We start from the raw sequence: 17,630 nt of genomic DNA on the forward strand, positions 1-17,630 counted from the left end.
GGGAGAAGATGAGGGTGGTGTAGGCTTGATGAAACTGGGCCCAGCCATATGTGATTTCTTTAAAGGTTTACCACATGATTCTGATGTACAGTTAAGGGTTAAGAACCACTGCCTTAATGAGTGAACAGGATCATTCACACCTTTTGAAAATATTTTAAATCATGGAATGTTGCAACTAGACAATACTTTTTTTTGTAGATACAGGGTCTCACTGTCCTCAAGCAATCCTCCCACTTCTGTCTCCCAAAGTGCTGGGATTACAGGCATGAGTCACTGTGCCCAGCCAACTAGGCAGTACTTTACAGCAGTGTTTCTCAAACTTTAATGTGCATGTGAGTCACCTGGGGATCTTGTTAAAAAGCAGAATCTGGTTTAGGTGGCTGGAAGTGGGGCCCACGATGTGGCATTCCTCACACCTGTCCAGGTGATGTGGGAGCTGCTGAACTGAGGGTTGCCTTGAGCGCCACAAAGTTTTAGCTCTAACACTCACTGATGCTGCCTCTGCCAGGCCCTGTGCTTAGTGCTTTACATTCATGGAATTCTCACAAGTCAATTTACAGATGAGAAAACTGAGGCCTAAATAGGTTAAGCGTCTTGCCCAGGATCATAATGCTGGTAAGTAGTAGAGCCAGAATCTGAATCTAGGCGGTCTGCTTCCAGAAGTCGTGAGCTGAACCACAATGTAATACGACTTCAGTGGCAGGATGGGGCTCAGGGGACGGTCTGCAGTTGGAAGGGATGTTCAGGGACTTGTCTTGAAACTGGATTTGTATAACAAGTACGTTATTTTTACAAGGTTGTGTATTTATTGGAGATGGCTCCTGGAAGAGGGGAATAAAAATGGATATCACAGAGCAGCTAAGGCTCTCTAAGCCAGTCCTTGGCCTGTCCCTGTAGGCCATGCCTTCATGTTGCTGGGCAGGAAAAGGGGATCTAAATAGGGCAAGGGGTTCATCGAAAGGTATGTAGCAATTCATGGCAATATACCTCAAGTGTTGCTGTATATCTCATATTACATACAGCCAATTGGCTTCTTTCTTTCTTTAGACAGAGTCTTGCTCTGTTGCCCAGGCTAGAGTGCCATGACGTCAGCCTAGCTCACAGCAACCTCAAGCTCCTGGGCTCAAGCAATCCTCCTGCCTCAGCCTCCTGAGTAGCTGGGACTATAGGCATGTGCCACCATGCCCGGCTAACTTTTTTCTATATATATTTTTAGTTGTCCACCTAATTTCTTTGTATTTTTAGTAGAGATGGGGTCTTGCTCTTGCTCAGGCTGGTCTCAAACTCCTGAGCTCAAGCGATCCTCCTGCCTCAGCCTCCCAGAGTGCTAGGATTACAGGCGTGAGCCACCATGCCCTGCCAGCCAATTAGCTTTTGATCTTGTGTGACTTTGTGGCCAGACTTGAGGCCCCTAGGACTGTCATGACTTGGCCTCTGCCTGTCCTTCCCCCTCCTCTTCCCCAACTTACCTGATGGCAGGCTTGACACATTAACTGCTTTCAGTCTCCTGAAGGCCTCACATTCATATACTTCATGAATGTTCTCTTCCCTATTGAATGTCTTTGTTATCCTTTCCTTGCCAGGTTGAATGCTATCTTGCTTAAGATCCTAGACAATGTGTCTCCTCCTGAAAGAATTTTCTAACCCTCCCTCCCTGGATTAAGTAATTCCTCCTCCTTTGGTCTATCATGGTCCCCTGTTTCTTTCCATCATAGCACTTGAGTAATTTATTTTTCTCTTTAATCGGACTTTGAGCCTCTCTAGGGCTGTGTTTTATTTATCTTTGCATTCCAGGGCTTAGTATAGTGTCCAGTACATAGTGAGGTGGGTTAAAAATGTGTGAACTGCATGGATGAATGAGCCTCTTACTCCCAATCCAATATTCTTTCCAATTGATCATTTGACTCAACTAACAGTTTTCAATCCTGATTTTTAAAATTCTACATGTACTTTTAAATACTTCTGATTTAAGAAATCCTATAGGTATTTTTATTTGATTTTATTTATTTATTTTTGAGACAGAGTCTTGCTCTGTCGTCCTGGCTGTAATGCCGTGACATCAGCCTCACTCACAGCAACCTCAAACTCCTGGGCTCAAGTGATCCTCCTGCCTCAGCCTTCCGAGTAGCTGGGACTATAGGCACACACCACTGTGCAGGGCTAATTTTTTCTACTTTTAGTAGAGATGAGGTTTTGAACTCTTGACCTCAAGTGATCCTCCCACCTCGGCCTCCCAGAGTGCTAGGATTACAGGTGTGAGCCACCTCGCCCCGCCCCTACAGGTATTTTTAAATACCTGGATTTTTAAAATACCTGGACCACACCGCAAGTCAATTAAATCAGAATCTCTTGGGGGTGAGGCCCAGATATCTGTGTTTTAGCAAAATTCCCCAAGTCACTGTAATGTGCAGACGGGTTGAGAACCAATGAATTAACCTTTCAGTCACTGCTGCTGTGGTTGGAGCCTAATAGGAGAAGATAACATGGAGGAAATGTTGTCTTTTGTCTTCGAAGAGGACAAGGAGAAATAGAAGGAAATATGTGACTAAAGTAATGACTTAACTAGATTTTTTTGAAAGTTTATATGTGAAATAACTATATTTTAGGGCTGGGATGAGGGAACATCATAGAATCCAATCATTGATTGAAAAGTGTGACACTTCTAAAAAAGTTGGGAATCATTTTTCCAAATTGATATTTTAATTACTGTCAACAGCACATCTCCCCAATCTGTGCTATTTTAGCGAAAATACATCATTTGCCTTGAGTGATGGTGAACAATCTTTAAAGGCTTTCAACAAATGATTTATCTTTTTCTTACTTTAATATAGAATACTAACTGGCAGCCATCCTAGGAGTTTTAAATATGGCAACAATAATACAAAGTTAATTGTAAAGAAAGGGAGTTGGTTCTTTGTGACTATAGATCATGCCAGGTATGAACAAATCTGTAAATACATCTGTCTATTTATTTTAGTAATTATCTACTCTCAGATAATGCACTACATATTGGGGGAATAAAGGTGAGTAATGCAAGACTCTGCCTGCCAGAATTTTACTCTCATGTATGAGCAATCTACAGTCCACCATGTTGTGCAATAGTGGTCCTCTCAAATGAGCACAGCAGGGAAGAAGTGTTGGGAAAGGAAGCTTAGCTATGTGCACATAACACAGAACAATGGTGTCAGAGGGTGAGGATAGCATTTAAAATGGTACTGAAAGGACAGCTCCAGGCACTTGGGGCTATGATGTGTTTGTATATGATGAAATCTGTGGCACATCACCATGCAGTTTTATTGGAGACCCGCTTTCAGGAAAAGCTCTAAAAGAAGTAAGTAATGGCATTTCAAAAGGTGTCTAAGTGACAAACACATGGAAAAATCTGGTTTCATATCTGAAAGTAACAGTAACTATTTCTTACGCCAGCAGAGAAAGTCTATGTTGGTTATGGGTTGGCACACTAGTCAGAATAGGCTAGTTATTATGCTTGTCATAAAAATTAGCCCATATATCAGTGCCTAAAACAAGAAAGGTTTATTTCTTGCTTAGCCTTCATGTCCAAAGTGGGCTGGTTTGTAGGTGAGTGGGGAATTCTGCTCCATGTGGTCATCTTTTATAGAGATGGAAGTTTTACCATCTTAAGATAGCAACCTGCCCCTGCAATCTTGCAGAGCTCATCAAAACAGGGGAAAGGAAGAATGGAGTCAAGAACTGCCAACGGGCCCAGCACTGTGGCTGATGGCTGTAATTCCAGCGCTTTGGGAGGCTGAGGCAGGAGGATCGCTTGAGGCCAGGAGTTTGAGACCAGCAAGATTCCCCAACCCCCAATATCTACAAAAAATAAAAACATTAGCTGGGCACAGATACTCAGGAGTCTGAGGCGGGAGGATCACTTGAGCTCAGGAGTTCAAGGTTACAGCGAGCTATGATCACACCACTGCACTTCAGCCTGAGCAACAGAGTGAGATTCTGTCTTAAGAAAAAAAAAAAAAAAAAAAGAATAAAAAAAAAACCCCCTGCCAATTAATGCTTTTGCCTGTAAGCAATGTACTTCACGTCCTTTTCTCATTCATTGGTCAGAAATGATTACATGGCTATGTCTAAATTCAAGGGGATGGAGGAATTATAATCTTCATGGATCCTGAAGTGGAGAACAGCTGCATATTGGGGAATGTTACTAATGTCTGCTACAGCCAGTCTCGTCAGCTTCACCCATGTGTGCTGAAAACAAAAGGGTGTGTTTTTCAGACATGAAGAAAAAAATGACTTCATTACTATTGGTTATTATTCTTACTGTATTTTAACATATGTGGGATTGTTGCCAAGCAAATTTTTATTTAAAAGGAGATCAGTCTTCATCAATATTAAAAATATTTTAAAGCTGTGGCTGGGCAAGGTGGCTCATGTCTGTAATCTTAGTATTCTGGGAGGCTGAGGTGGGAGGATTGCTTGTGCTCAGGAGTTCGAGACCAGCCTGAGCAAGAGTGAGACTCTGTCTCTACCAAAAAGAAAGAAAGGAAAAAAAAAAAAGTCCAGCTGGATGTTTCAGCTCACACCTGTAGTTCCACCTACTCAGGAGGCTGAGGCAGAAGGATCACTTAGAGCCCAGGAGTTGGATGTTGCTGTGAGCTACAATGACGCCACTGCACTCTATCAGGGTGGTGGAGCAAGACTCTGTCTCAACAAAAACAAGGCAACTGAACACCCCTCCTCACAAGCCTCCACACCTTCATAAACAAACAAAAAAAGTGTAAAAAACTAAAAAAAAAAAAGAAAATTATAAAAATATTTTAAGGCTTTGAAATTAAATCACCAAGGCTATTACTTAAGGCAGCATAAATATGAATTCCAAATACCAACCAGTATGATGATTGGATGACAAAAATAATTTTAATTGAATAAATGTGCCCATGCTAAAACCCTAGGGATTATAAGAGCAACTTTCATTTGGACGTTACCCCATTGAACTGGTTTTCTGTGTGAACCAGCAATATCACCGCATTTTCAAGATACATGGATTTTTTTTTTAATTGCCTTTAGCATCTCTCACACATTACCACTCCCTTCCCCCTTTGTGCTCAGGAAAGAGGAAAGATTTGAGGAAGAGAAAGGATGGAATCCATTGGGGTAGATTTGGGACTAAAGGCGACTGCCCTATTTCTTCTCTTCTTTCCTTCTTGGCTGACACTTGAAGTGGCAAGGGGACTTATTCCCCTCCTTAGCCACTCTGTCCAAAAGACCCTTCTATGTCTGCACTATTGAGTGTGGTGGCCACTAGGCACAGATGGCTATTGAGCACTTGCAGTACAGCTGAGGAACCTCATGAGTTATTAATTTCTTTGAATTTAATAGATTTAAATAATAGTGTGAATCCAGGTGATAAGAGAGGGAGGTTGTTCTTATTCTTGTCTCCTTGGTGTAAGTTTTTCTGCACATCACAACTATTTTATCCCCCACACAAGGAGTTGTTAAAGATGAGTTAGGCCAGTTGGAGGGAGGGGTTGGGGTGGACCTAGGCAGAGCCTGCTGCAGTGCCTCCTCCCATACAGCCCAGGCTCCCATCATCAACAGTGGGGGCCAGGGCAGCAAATGATGCCCGACGACTTTGCAGACATAAAAATGGGGACTCCTGCATGGATTTCAGACCTGGTCCTTTTTTAAGGAAAGGCAATGCCTTTGAGTATGAGAAAAAAAGAAAGAGGCAAATGAACCTAGTGTAGTAACCTTTTGATGTAGCATCAGCATCTATTTCTTTGTAATATATTCGAATATAAAATCTTTATTGTGCTCAAAATTCTTATTAAAAATGCAGTGAACTTTAATTTGCCCACAAGCAGCCTTTCATTCCTCAAATCATTCTTTCATAAGAAACGATTTCTTTGATGGTCATTGTTTAATGAAAGACACAGGCAGTTATTGAAAGAAAACAAATGTCTGGTGGCTACAACCCCAGCTAAATAAAAAAGAAAGAAAGAAAGAAAACCAATGTCATCAAACATTTATCTGGTGACTCTGATGTGCTGGAGCTGTGCTAACACTTTGCAACCTATTTTTTAGCAAAATAGTGAAGTTCCTCATGGGCGTGTATCCTAGAAGCCTATATTCTTTTCTACGTTTGTCTACTGTGTATTTGGGAAAATATGTACTTTTAGTACAAGGTAGTAAAAATTAGTGCTCATATTAAATAATTTAATGAACTGAAGTGCCTTAGATCTCTCATAGTCTGACCGGCCTCACCAAGATCCTTATGTGGAGGTCAATATAGAGTGCTTTGGTGAGATGCTTGGATTTTAGTCTTGGGACTTAACGTGAAAGCAAGAGGGTGAAGAGAGGTAGGAAAGCAAGTATGATTCCAGGATAATTTGATTTAAAAAAAGATAGAAAATTTCACTCTCTGAATTAATATTATAATTCACCTTAAATTATCTTAACACAAAGGAAGTCCTATTCCAAACATAATATCCAATGATATCAACTTTTTTCTTTCTACCAGAGCATACCTATAAACAGGAAAAATATTTTTCAGTGGAAGGTTAATTGTTGACACCACCATATTTACACTTAAATACAAGACCATTCCTAGTTTCAGCAACTCCCCCTACATTCCAGAGCCCACCTTTATTTTACCCTGACAGTGTATCAGTATAGGATTCCAATATGCTAATTACTTCTGCAGATCATACCATAGTTCTGATGTTAAAAGACAAGTGTTAAAGGTCTAGTTTTTGAGTTCAGAATAATTGGTAATTGGCGTCATCCTGTGACAAGTTTCCCCTCTTCCTGAGGTCTTTTGACTAATGGTCCTATTGTTATTGTCGGAGTGGCTCATGCCCCATAGTGTTATGACGCAAAACTTGATCTTTGGTAAAAATGCCTTACACATTTATTCCTTCCAGGAAACCAAAGGGCAAGAAAGCAACATTCCAGGTTGAGAACCTGGCTTTTTGCACCATGACCTAACCTGTTCCAGGTGAAAAATATTAGGTCCAAAATAGTTTTATGAGAAAATGTTTACTTGGGTTCCTGCAGTGGTTCTCAGTCCTAGCTGCACATCAGTTAACTAATTAATGGGGAACTTAAAACAACCATCATCCGGGCCCCGCCTGAAACTTGCTAAAAAGGCTGACTACCGGAGGCCCCATTACATACCGATGAAATTTAGACTCTGCATTGGAGGGCCCTGGGTATCTCTCTTTTAAATAAAACTCCCAGATGGTCAGAGAAATTTGATCAACCCGATTTAGGGTATTGATCCTGAGAAAGAGCACTTCATATCACATTTTTGAAATAAATTTAGTGTCTTGTCTTCTTTTACTTACTTACATGTGAACATTACTAAAGAAGAAATATTTAAGAGAGGAGGTTTACCATTTTTATTTCCAACCAAACCAAGTCTCTGATCTCAGGGGATGATTTTATGTATTAAAAATAAAATTTGCATTTTTAAATGGCACTTTTAGCAGTAGCAGATAGTCGGTATGTGGCAGCTCAGAGCCCAGCAGAGGAGCCCTTCCCCCTGCCTATTTTAAAAGAGAGCTTAATACTAATGGAGGAGCCTCTTGGGTTCTTATGCTTTGAGACCAATTTGTCATTCCATCTCCAAATGAAATGGCAAAGCATTCACTAGTTCATCCATTCTTCTATCCAACAGATATTGTTTGAATGTTTACCATATGTCAGACTCTGTGTTAGGTGCCAGGGATGCCAGATAAAATAAATTGGGGTTCTTCTCCTCAAAGAACTGGTAGGTTAGAACAGATGTCCTTAAAGTATGATCTAGGGCCAGCAGCACTGGCATTCCTGGGAACTTGTTAGAATCGCAAATTATCTTGCCCTGCCCCAGACCTACTATTTCTGATTCACCATAAAGTTTGAGAACCACTGGCCTCTAGGAGGAGTGTTCGATTCAGTAGAAAATTACAGTACACTGTTATAGGTACAACGGAAATGGGGATGGGACTGGGGCATTAGAAATGTTTCTGGGAGAAAGATGTTTGAACTCTCTAAAATTTTAATAGTTGTTGCAGAGTTGGGGGAGGTGTTCCTAGAGAGATCAGCAGAATCCACATAAAAAGGTTTGCATTTTACTCTGAATTCAGTGTGGAACCTTTCTGACCCCCACAGTCGGTTATAATCAGTATTTTGGCCAGACTTTCAGCTGAGTGGTGCTGGGCTTGAGCTCTGGGCTTTAGGTACTCCCTCAGAGATGGCGTGTTAGAGAAATATAGGTATAAAAAATTCCTCTTGCATTAAAATCTAATACAGTAGGTGTTAAATATTTGGTGAATGAATAAACACAAATAAATGAAAGAATGGACAAAGCTAGGACTTGGGAAGGTGAGGAAAATGTGTAATGGGAACATAGCAAAGTAGGCATTGGTTTCTGAACTAATTGAAAATGCCATGACATTAAAAAGATTACAAAAGCCATCAGTGGCTTAACTAAAGAAAATAAGTATATTTCCCATTCCTCAGAGGAGCCAGAGTTCAAAGCTCTGTCCACGTGGGAGGGAGTGGGAAGAGAAGCAGTGAGTACTCTGCCAGTTCTTCCAGATTGTCTTCACGTCCTCCTGCATATTCGCCCAATACAGCTAATGAGCACTGACTGTGTTCCAGGGACTCTACACATGTTATTTTTAATGTGTTCAATAATGCTGAAAAGTAGATGTTGTGCTCCTGAGTTTTGAAAGGATCTAAAAATCACAGGGCTTGAGAGTCCAAGGAATGAAATGATTTATCCATAAATTACTGAAAGAAACATTGCTATTCACTCACAGTCAACCTGAGTTGAGGAAATCGGGGCATAGGAAGGTTAAGTGACTTGCTCAAAGCCAACATGCTGGTAACTGGGAACAGCTGGGACTCAAAGCTAGGTCTGTGTAAGAGCACGTACACTGCTCTACGTGACCAGAGGAAGTCTGAGTGTCCCACCCCAAGGAATGGCCGGGTAAATGTGCAGGCCTTTCACGATGCCTTGTTCATTCTTCAGTTGACTCCACAAGGCACTTTCCTTTCTTGGCAAAGTCAACTGTCACAAAAACCTGCCCCACTATCACACGTATATCTAAACTCATGTGAAAGACACAAACTGCTTGTTCTCAGGTACCATGAACATTTGAATTTAACCTTTTACTGTATTGTAGCTAACCTAGTGATTTATGGAACTTGTTTTCACTTTCTCTGTCCAAACAGTAAATGATTGTTTTGTATTTATAGCAACATAGGTGCAATCTTCACAGATCTCAATAGCCAAAGTTTTCATTTTATTGAAATGAAATGAAAGTATTTTGTGGTTCTTTATCTGTTCAAATGACAATGAGGTCTAGGCACAAAATGGCCTGACTTCTCATGGCTAAGCATTTTATAAATTGAATTTAATTGTCGGCTTTAACTGAGTGCATAAATGTTGAAAAAAATACATATGTATATATGTATGTATACCAAAAATCTATTTTATAGCACATTCTAACATGGATTATACACCATATATTATAGGTTTTTATAGAAACTAACAGAGAAGGGTAATAAATCACATTTACTTTAAGAAAGCCAACTCACCCATTTAATTCTGTGTTTTTTCTTCTTATACTTACAATAAACAATAAAAGAGAAAAACTTTGATTAAAAAATGAAGCTTTCTGCAGTTTTATGTCAAAGAAGTCTTGTAAAAGACATGTTTCCTAACTTCCCACTTCTGTGTTCTGGTTTATTAAAAAACATGACACAATAAAAGCTTAATAATTATTAGTCACTTTCTATATTTTCAGTTGGATTATAAGGTTTTTTTTTTCTTCTGACAATTATAAATATGTCTGTTTTTCTATATTCTTCTACTATAGGAAGTTGTGGAGAAAATGTAATGGCAAACTCAGAAGGAGGGGGAAACCAGAAAAAAATAATACCTCTTTCAAATATAGGGACAGCTGCTTCTTGGATGTATGATCGGGTGTCCTGAGAATCAAGCAGATCTGAGAAGGTCTGTGCCTGTCTCTTGTCACATGGCTCTTGTCATGATGGATACACTAAGAATGAACTCAGCACAGCTCAAGAGAAGAGTTTCCTCTTCTTTTCTTATCCTCCTTACCTTCTCTGGTTAAATTCAGCAGATAGTAACACAGATTAAAACCTACTATCTAGATATAAACAACAGTGCTGATTAAATGGATCACTTTGCCAAGGGAGATGCAGCTGGAGTGCCCATTTTTCATTCAAATGTTCCAGCCTCGTAGAAGTAGCTTCCAGCTCTAAATATATTGAATCACCATTAACCTACTGGAGAAAATAGGAACACAAACATACACTTTCTTATTAGATGAACATGGCAGGTTGTCTGATAATGCAAACAATTAAATGGAAGAATTTATTTATAGCTCTCAAAGGGTCTTGACAAAGTCCCTTCTGCCAGAGAAACACAATTCCTCTCCTTTAGAGCAGCCTAACTGTAATCTCTGGGTGAGAATCCTTCAGAGTTCAGGGGTGTGTGCCTATTTGTATTGGACATTGGTCAGGGTGCTCTATAAGGAGTAAATGTTTTAGGTCCTTGTAATCTAAAGAATGATGCAGGACCAGCGGCATCCAGCATCATGAAGGAGTTTGATAAAATTGCAGAATCTTGCGTCCCACCCCTCACCTATTGAATTAGAATCTGAATTTTAGAAGATCCCCAGGTAATTTGTATGGGCATTAAAGTTTGATGAGCATTGTTCTAGGAGTGGTTCTCAAATGTTAACATGGATCAGAATCTCTCTCTCAGAGGGCTTGTTAAAATGCAGATTGTGGGGACCTAACCCTAGAGATTCTGATTCATTAAGTCTGGGGTGGGGCCTCAGAATTTGCATTTCTCACATGTTCCAGGTGATACTGATGTTGCTAGTCCAGAGACCACACTGCGAACCGCTGCTCTAGGGCAATGCTGTCCGATGGAATCAGGATGGCAGCCACATACGCAATTAAAAATTTTCTTGTCACATTTTAAAAGTAAAAGGTGATACTATTTTAACATCTTTTATTAACCCTGTATATCCAAAATGTTATAATTTCAACATCTAATCAATATAAAAATATTAATGAATCCTTTATAAATCTGTGTATCTTATACGTACAGCACATCTCTATTTGGACTAGTCATATTTGAGGCACTCGGCAGCCACATGCGGTTGGTTAGGGCTGCTTATTCAATAACATTTCTAGATGTTAGTTGTAGGACTTGTTACTGTTTGTGAAATTTTCACTGACGGGGGAGAAGTAAGAGAAATAAAGCTAAATTTATTCAATTTAAATGATTCTCTTGTATTCTGAGATTACCTCCTCTCTTCATTTTTGCTGCTGAGATGGCCTCTCTTTAATGCAGTGATTTTCACAGTGCTACCCAGACCAGCAGCGTCAGCATCACGTGGAATTTGTTGGAAATGCAAATTCTTGGGCTGTAACTGAGACCTACTGAATCAGAAGCTCGTAGGTGGGGCCCAGCCATCTGTGGCCTAACAAACCCTCCAGGTGATTCTGATGCGTGCTAAAATTTGAGAACCACTGCTTGAATGAAATGATGGTGATAAAATAAGTGATAGACTTTAATTATTTTTTTATAACTATAATTGGCAAAATAGGAAATTGGCAACTTTATGCTAGTACCTCAGTTAAAACATTTATTTTTTTATTGGTTATGAAATCTGAAAGCCAGAAAACCAATGTACTAGAGGTTAGTTAAATAATACTTTGTGCTGCTGTGGATAAAATACAGTTTAAAAAATGGGGAAAGACCAGGAAAATGAGTGTGTGTATAAGCATACAAATGAGTCCCGGGAAGTCAATGTTTGGTTCTCATTAGTAGCACCTTTATGCAATTACTACTGGAAAATGAATACACTTACTAAGAAAATTCAGGTTTCCTATGCAAAATAATGAAAATGAGTCAGAAAAAAAATTCCATAAATATTGATGATCTCATTCTCCAGCTTCTTATAATTAGTCAGTATTTGGCTTTTGTTGCTACAACAGTTGTTCTACAGTAATTATAATATCTGGTCTTTAAAAAATAAGGAAACAAAACCTTTTGGCAATTGTGTATCTCCTTTTAGAAACTTATTAATAAGACATTAAGTCAGCATATTAAATTTGGCTCCTGCAGACAACTAACTAAGGGATGGGACAATATTGAAATGAATTTAACCATACATGATTGGACAAGTGGAACCAAAAGAAAATCTAATTCATTAAAGAAATGTGTGTGTGCTTAGGGGAGCCATGGGACTCAGAATCCCAGCTCCTGGTTCAGTTTCTGTTTCATATGTGATACTAGCCGTTCTAGTCTAAGGCTCAGTTTTTCTAAATACACATAAATTGAAATGGCCGACTATGTCAAGACTGTTGTAAAGCTGTTTAATCATGGACCAGTAGTCTTAAAATTTTTTAGATTCCTGAGGAAAATGGGCTTAAGAAGTCCAAAGCATTATTATTTCCTTTTACAAGAAGTTCCTGTTAGGCCTAATTCAGAGGAAATTCAGGGATATAAAGAGAAAAGATGCGATAAAAACGACTAGTTCTATTGTTCTGTGTGAATAAGATACCTACCTCTACTTACTGCTAAAATTAGAAATCTTCTCCTTTGTAGTTTGGAAGCCTAACAGGGCTCAGGGTTTGGTGGGTGGTTCTCTCCTTCTCATTTCTACAGCTGAAGCCCAGTGAGTCACTATTAACCTGCAGACCATAAAGCTGTGCTGGGCAGTATGGTAGTCACCAGCCACTTGTGGCTGTTGAGAACTTGAAATGTGGCTAGTCTGATCCAGATGCGCTGTAAGTGTAAAATACACACTAGATTTTGAAAATTTAGTATGAAAAAGAATGTAAAATATTGATAATTTTAAAAATATTGATCAGATGTTGAAATATGGCTACTAGAAAGTATAAAATTATATATTTGGCTTATGATATATTTCTATTGGACAGCACTGCTATCGAGTGATATTTCTTGAATCTTATGAATGCCATTAAGAATAAAAGATATAATTTTCCACTATGCTTTCAGTGACTATGAAAACCTACACTGCTTAATTAAAACCTATTGCTGGCCGGGCACGGTGGCTCACGCCTGTAATCCTAGCACTCTGGGAGGCCGAGGTGGGCGGATTGCTCGAGGTCAGGACCAGCCTGAGCAAGAGCGAGATCCCTGTCTCTACTAAAAATAGAAAGAAATTAGCTGGACAATTAAAAATATATATAGAAAAAATTAGCCGGGCATGGTGGCACATGCCTGAAATCCCAGCTACTCGGGAGCCTGAGGCAGTAGGATTGCTTGAGCCCAGGAGTCTGAGGTTGCTGTGAGCTAGGCTGACACCACAGCACTCTAGCCTGGGCAACAGAGTGAGACTCTGTCTCAAAAAAAAAAAAAAACCTATTGCTAACCTAGGGATTGTGCATAAAAATACTTCTTTAAGTTTTGTCATAGAGAGAACCCCAAGTTCTGTGACTCCTTTTTACAAGTCCTAGAAGAGGAAACTGAAAAATGATTATTTTTGTAATTCAGGAAAAAAATTCAGACAAGACAAATATTAAAAGTTTTAAATCTTATTTTTGTTATAAAATATAGCAGGTATACAAAAGAATGTATAAAAATATATGCATTCAGTCTAAAGAAAAATTAAATGGATTCCTTTGTACCTAGCACTCTGGGCTGAGAAATAGAACATTACAGGGACTGTACTCCAGAAGTCCCTATGTGTTTCTCTCCTCCCCTGAAAGGAGAAGAGGGTTCTCCATGATTTTGAACTTTTTAAATCCTTTCTTTGCTTTTCTTTATGGTCATTACTACCTGTTTATGCCCCTTAATGTTGTATTATTTAGTTTGGATTGTTTTAAACTTCACATCAATGAAAACATACTGTACATATTCTTCTTGACATGTTACTTTTAATTTAACATTTTATTTTTAAGATCCATCCATGTTAATGTTTGTAGATTTGGTTCATTAATTTTTATTGCTTGATGGTATTTCATTATGAAAATATACCACAACTTATTGATCTCGTCTGTTGAATGCATTTAGGTTGTTTTTCAGTTTTCTCTATTATAAACAATGCTGTTATACATAGTCTTCTACATGTCTCCTGGTACACATATACAATATTTCTCTAGGATATATACTTAGAAGTGGGAACATTGAATTACCGAGTACCTGTATATGTACGTTTAATTTCACCAGGTAATGTCATGCTGTTTTCCAAACGTGTTATACCAATTTACATTCTCCCCAGGAGAGTATGAGCATTCTCATTGCTCCTCACCCTCCTAAACAGTTGGTTTCATCACACTTAAGTCTGGAATTTTTGCAATAATCTTTCCGTTTTAATTTCTCTGATTTGCCATGACTTTGAACATGTTTTCTTGTGTTTATGGGCTATTTGTGCTTCAATTTTCTATTTGGTTGTTTGTCATTCCTACTTATTTGCAAAAGTTTTAAATTAGAGTTTGCATTTTGATATTTCGTTACTGCGTTGCAATCATCTTCTCTCAGTTTGCGCTTGTCTTTTCACTTTTCATAATGCTTTTTGATCAACAGAAGACATTAATTTTAAGGCAGCTAATATTTTTCTTTATAACTTGAACTTTTTATGACTGGTTTAGGAATTCCTTCCTCAGTTTGAAATCACAAAGATGTTCTACTACATTGTCTTCTAAAGTTTTATATTCTTTCCTTTCACATTTAGGTCTTTAATTTACCTGGAACTGATTTTTATTTTTTGTGTGAAGTAGGAGTAAATTTAATTTTTTTCATATTGAAACAAATTGTTCCAGCAGTATTTATTGAAAAAAAAATCCATCCTTTTCCTACTGATCTGCAATGGCACCTCTCTCATATGTTAAATGGCAAATTATGTGTGGGTTTGTTTCTAGACACCCTATGGTGTTCCATTGGTCTAAGGTTCCATACCTTAGTCCCTTAAAAAAAAATTTATCATATTGTATATCTCTTCATTAATTAAAGTCTTATTTAATATCTTTAAATAAAGTTTTGTACTTTTCTCCTTAAAGTCTTGCATATCATTTGTTAGATTTATTCCTAAGCACATCATATTTTTGATGCTATAATAAATGTCTTTTAAATTTTTTATGCTTATTGCTGATACATAGAAATACAATAGATTTTGCATAATGATTTTATATCAGCATATTTATTTTTATTTTAATAATTTATCTTTGTAGAAATTCATATCAATTTTGAATAATGGCAGGTTGTTCTTTCTTTCTGAATAGACCTTTTATTTATTTTTCTCTTGATTTCTTGTACTGTATTAGGCCTCCAGTTTAATTTTGCATAGAAGTAGGAATAGCAGCTAAGCTTATTTCTGATCTTTAAATGGAATGCTTTCAAAATTTCAACATTGGATATGATATTTGCTGTAATTTTGGGGGTAGTTATTGGGTATCAGAGTAAGGAAGTTCATTTTAATTCATATTTACTAAACATTTTTATTATGCAGGAATGTTGAATTTTATCAAATGCTTTTTATGCATTTATTGAGATAGTCATATGATTTTCTTTCAATATTTACTGTAGTCAATTATATTACTTATCTTTCTTTCTTTAATTCATTTTTATTTCTGAATAAACTCACTTTGCCATAATGTGTGTGTGTGTGTGTGTGTGTGTGTGTGTGTGTGTGTGTATTTTCAATACCTTGAGGGATTCACTTTGTTAGTATCTTATCTGGGATTTTTGTTTTGTTTTGTTTTTGTTTTTTTTAATGTTTTGATTTCAGCATATTACCGGGGTACAGATGTTTAGGTTATGTATATTGCCTTTGCCCCACCCGAGTCAGAGTTTCAAGCGTGTCCATCTCCCATTGTCTGGGATTTTTGCATTTATGTTCATGAGTAAGATTGGTCTGTAAATTCCTCCTTTTGAATTACATTGTTGAATTTTGGTATCAGTGTTATATTAGCATAGAAAATGGTTGAGTAGTGTTTTTTGTTAGTTTTGCTATAATCTCATATAGTTCCTGTAAAGTTGAAATTGTTTCTTGAATGGTGGTTGTCTACCAGTAACCCCCACCTGGGCCTGATGTTTCCTTTGGGAAGATTTTAAACTAATGAATAGATTTTTTTCCTTTATAAAATTCTTTTAGAGACAGAATCCTGTTCTGTTGTGCAGGCTTGAGTGAAGTGGTATAACTCATTGTGACTTCAAACTCCTGGGCTCAAGCGATCCTCCAGCCGTGGCCTTCCAAAGTGCAGTGACTATTGGCATGAGCCACCCCACTAACCTAAATTTCTTTAGTGGTTTTAGGACCATTCAGTTTTGGCTTTCTTCTTGAGCCAGTTTAAATAATTTCTGTTTTATAGGAATAGTTTCAGCTAAATTTTGAAGTTTATTGGCATAATGCTTATACATCTCCTAATTATTTAATGTCTGCAGCATCTGAATTTATGTGCCCCTTTTATTTCATATATTTATGTAATATTTTCATTTCATTTTTTTATTTTGAAGTTATCTCATTTCTTGTCTCTAATATTGTAAGAGGTTTGTAAATTTTCCTAGCTTTTTCAGAGAACCAACTTTTTATTATTAAATCCTTCATTTTCTACTTCATTAATTTTTGCTCCTAACTTTATTATTCCCTTCCTTCTCTTTTCTTTAGGTTTATTCTGCCTTTCCCATACTAACTTCTTAAGATGGATGTAGTTTTCACTATTTTTTAGCTTTTCTTATTTTCTAAAGTCAGCATTTAAAACTATGTATTTTTCTCTAAGTTTTCTTTAGTTTCAAAATGTAAGTTGTAATATGTAATATTTTGTTCGTTATTCAAGTCTGAATAACATGATTTATTCCTTGATCTTTAAGTAATTTAGAAGAGTGATTTTTAATTTCCAAACATATAGGGATTTTTCTCATTATGTTTGTTTTTGGTTGCAAATCCATTGTAGTCAGAGAACTTGATTGGTACGCTATCATTTTTTAAAAAATTTGTTAAAACTGCTTTATAGTTCAGCATTTGATTAAAATGTTCTGTGAATCCTTGGAGAGAATGTTCGTTTTGAGCCACTGAGTGTAATGTTTCATATATGACAATTAAGTTAAATTTATTCATTGCATTGTTTACATCTTTTATAAAACTATTGATATTTATGTCTGTTTCAGCAGTCACTTGCTGAGAAAGTATGTTGAAATCTTTCAATATAATGGAGGATTTGTCAACTTCTCCATGTAGTTCTGTCAGTTTTGCTTTATATATTTTGGGGCTGTAATTAGGCATAATTACATATATGATATGTAATTTATATCTTCCAAATGAATTGAATTTTTAATCATTATGTAATGATTGTCTCTGTGTTTAATAATATTTATTTGTCTATAAATTTATTTGTCTGTTTGAACTGGCTACACCAGGTTTCTTTTGTTTAGTAAATTGCCTAATATATTCTTCTCTACCTTTTTATTTTTATACCCTCAATCTTCCTGTATTCATAAGCTTTAGACATGTCTCTTATAAACAGCAAAAAGCAAGATTTAAAAAAACTCAGCTCTATGTCTTTGTCTTTTAACTGAAGCAGTTAGTTTGCTTATATTTATTGTAATTGCATACATATTTAGATTTATTTTTACTGTCTTGTATGTTTTATATTTCCCCACTTTT

At 37.3% G+C, this 17,630-nt stretch overlaps 1 long non-coding RNA gene across 1 annotated transcript in view; it reads left to right on the forward strand.

The window, feature by feature from the left end:
- The window catches only part of LOC123643322, a 103,543-nt gene that overhangs the window by 16,125 nt on the left and 69,788 nt on the right, over nt 1-17,630 (forward strand). The gene's annotated exons all lie outside the window — the stretch shown is intronic.

Source organism: Lemur catta, chromosome 8 (assembly GCF_020740605.2).
Source record: "Lemur catta isolate mLemCat1 chromosome 8, mLemCat1.pri, whole genome shotgun sequence".
Taxonomy (NCBI): domain Eukaryota; kingdom Metazoa; phylum Chordata; class Mammalia; order Primates; family Lemuridae; genus Lemur; species Lemur catta.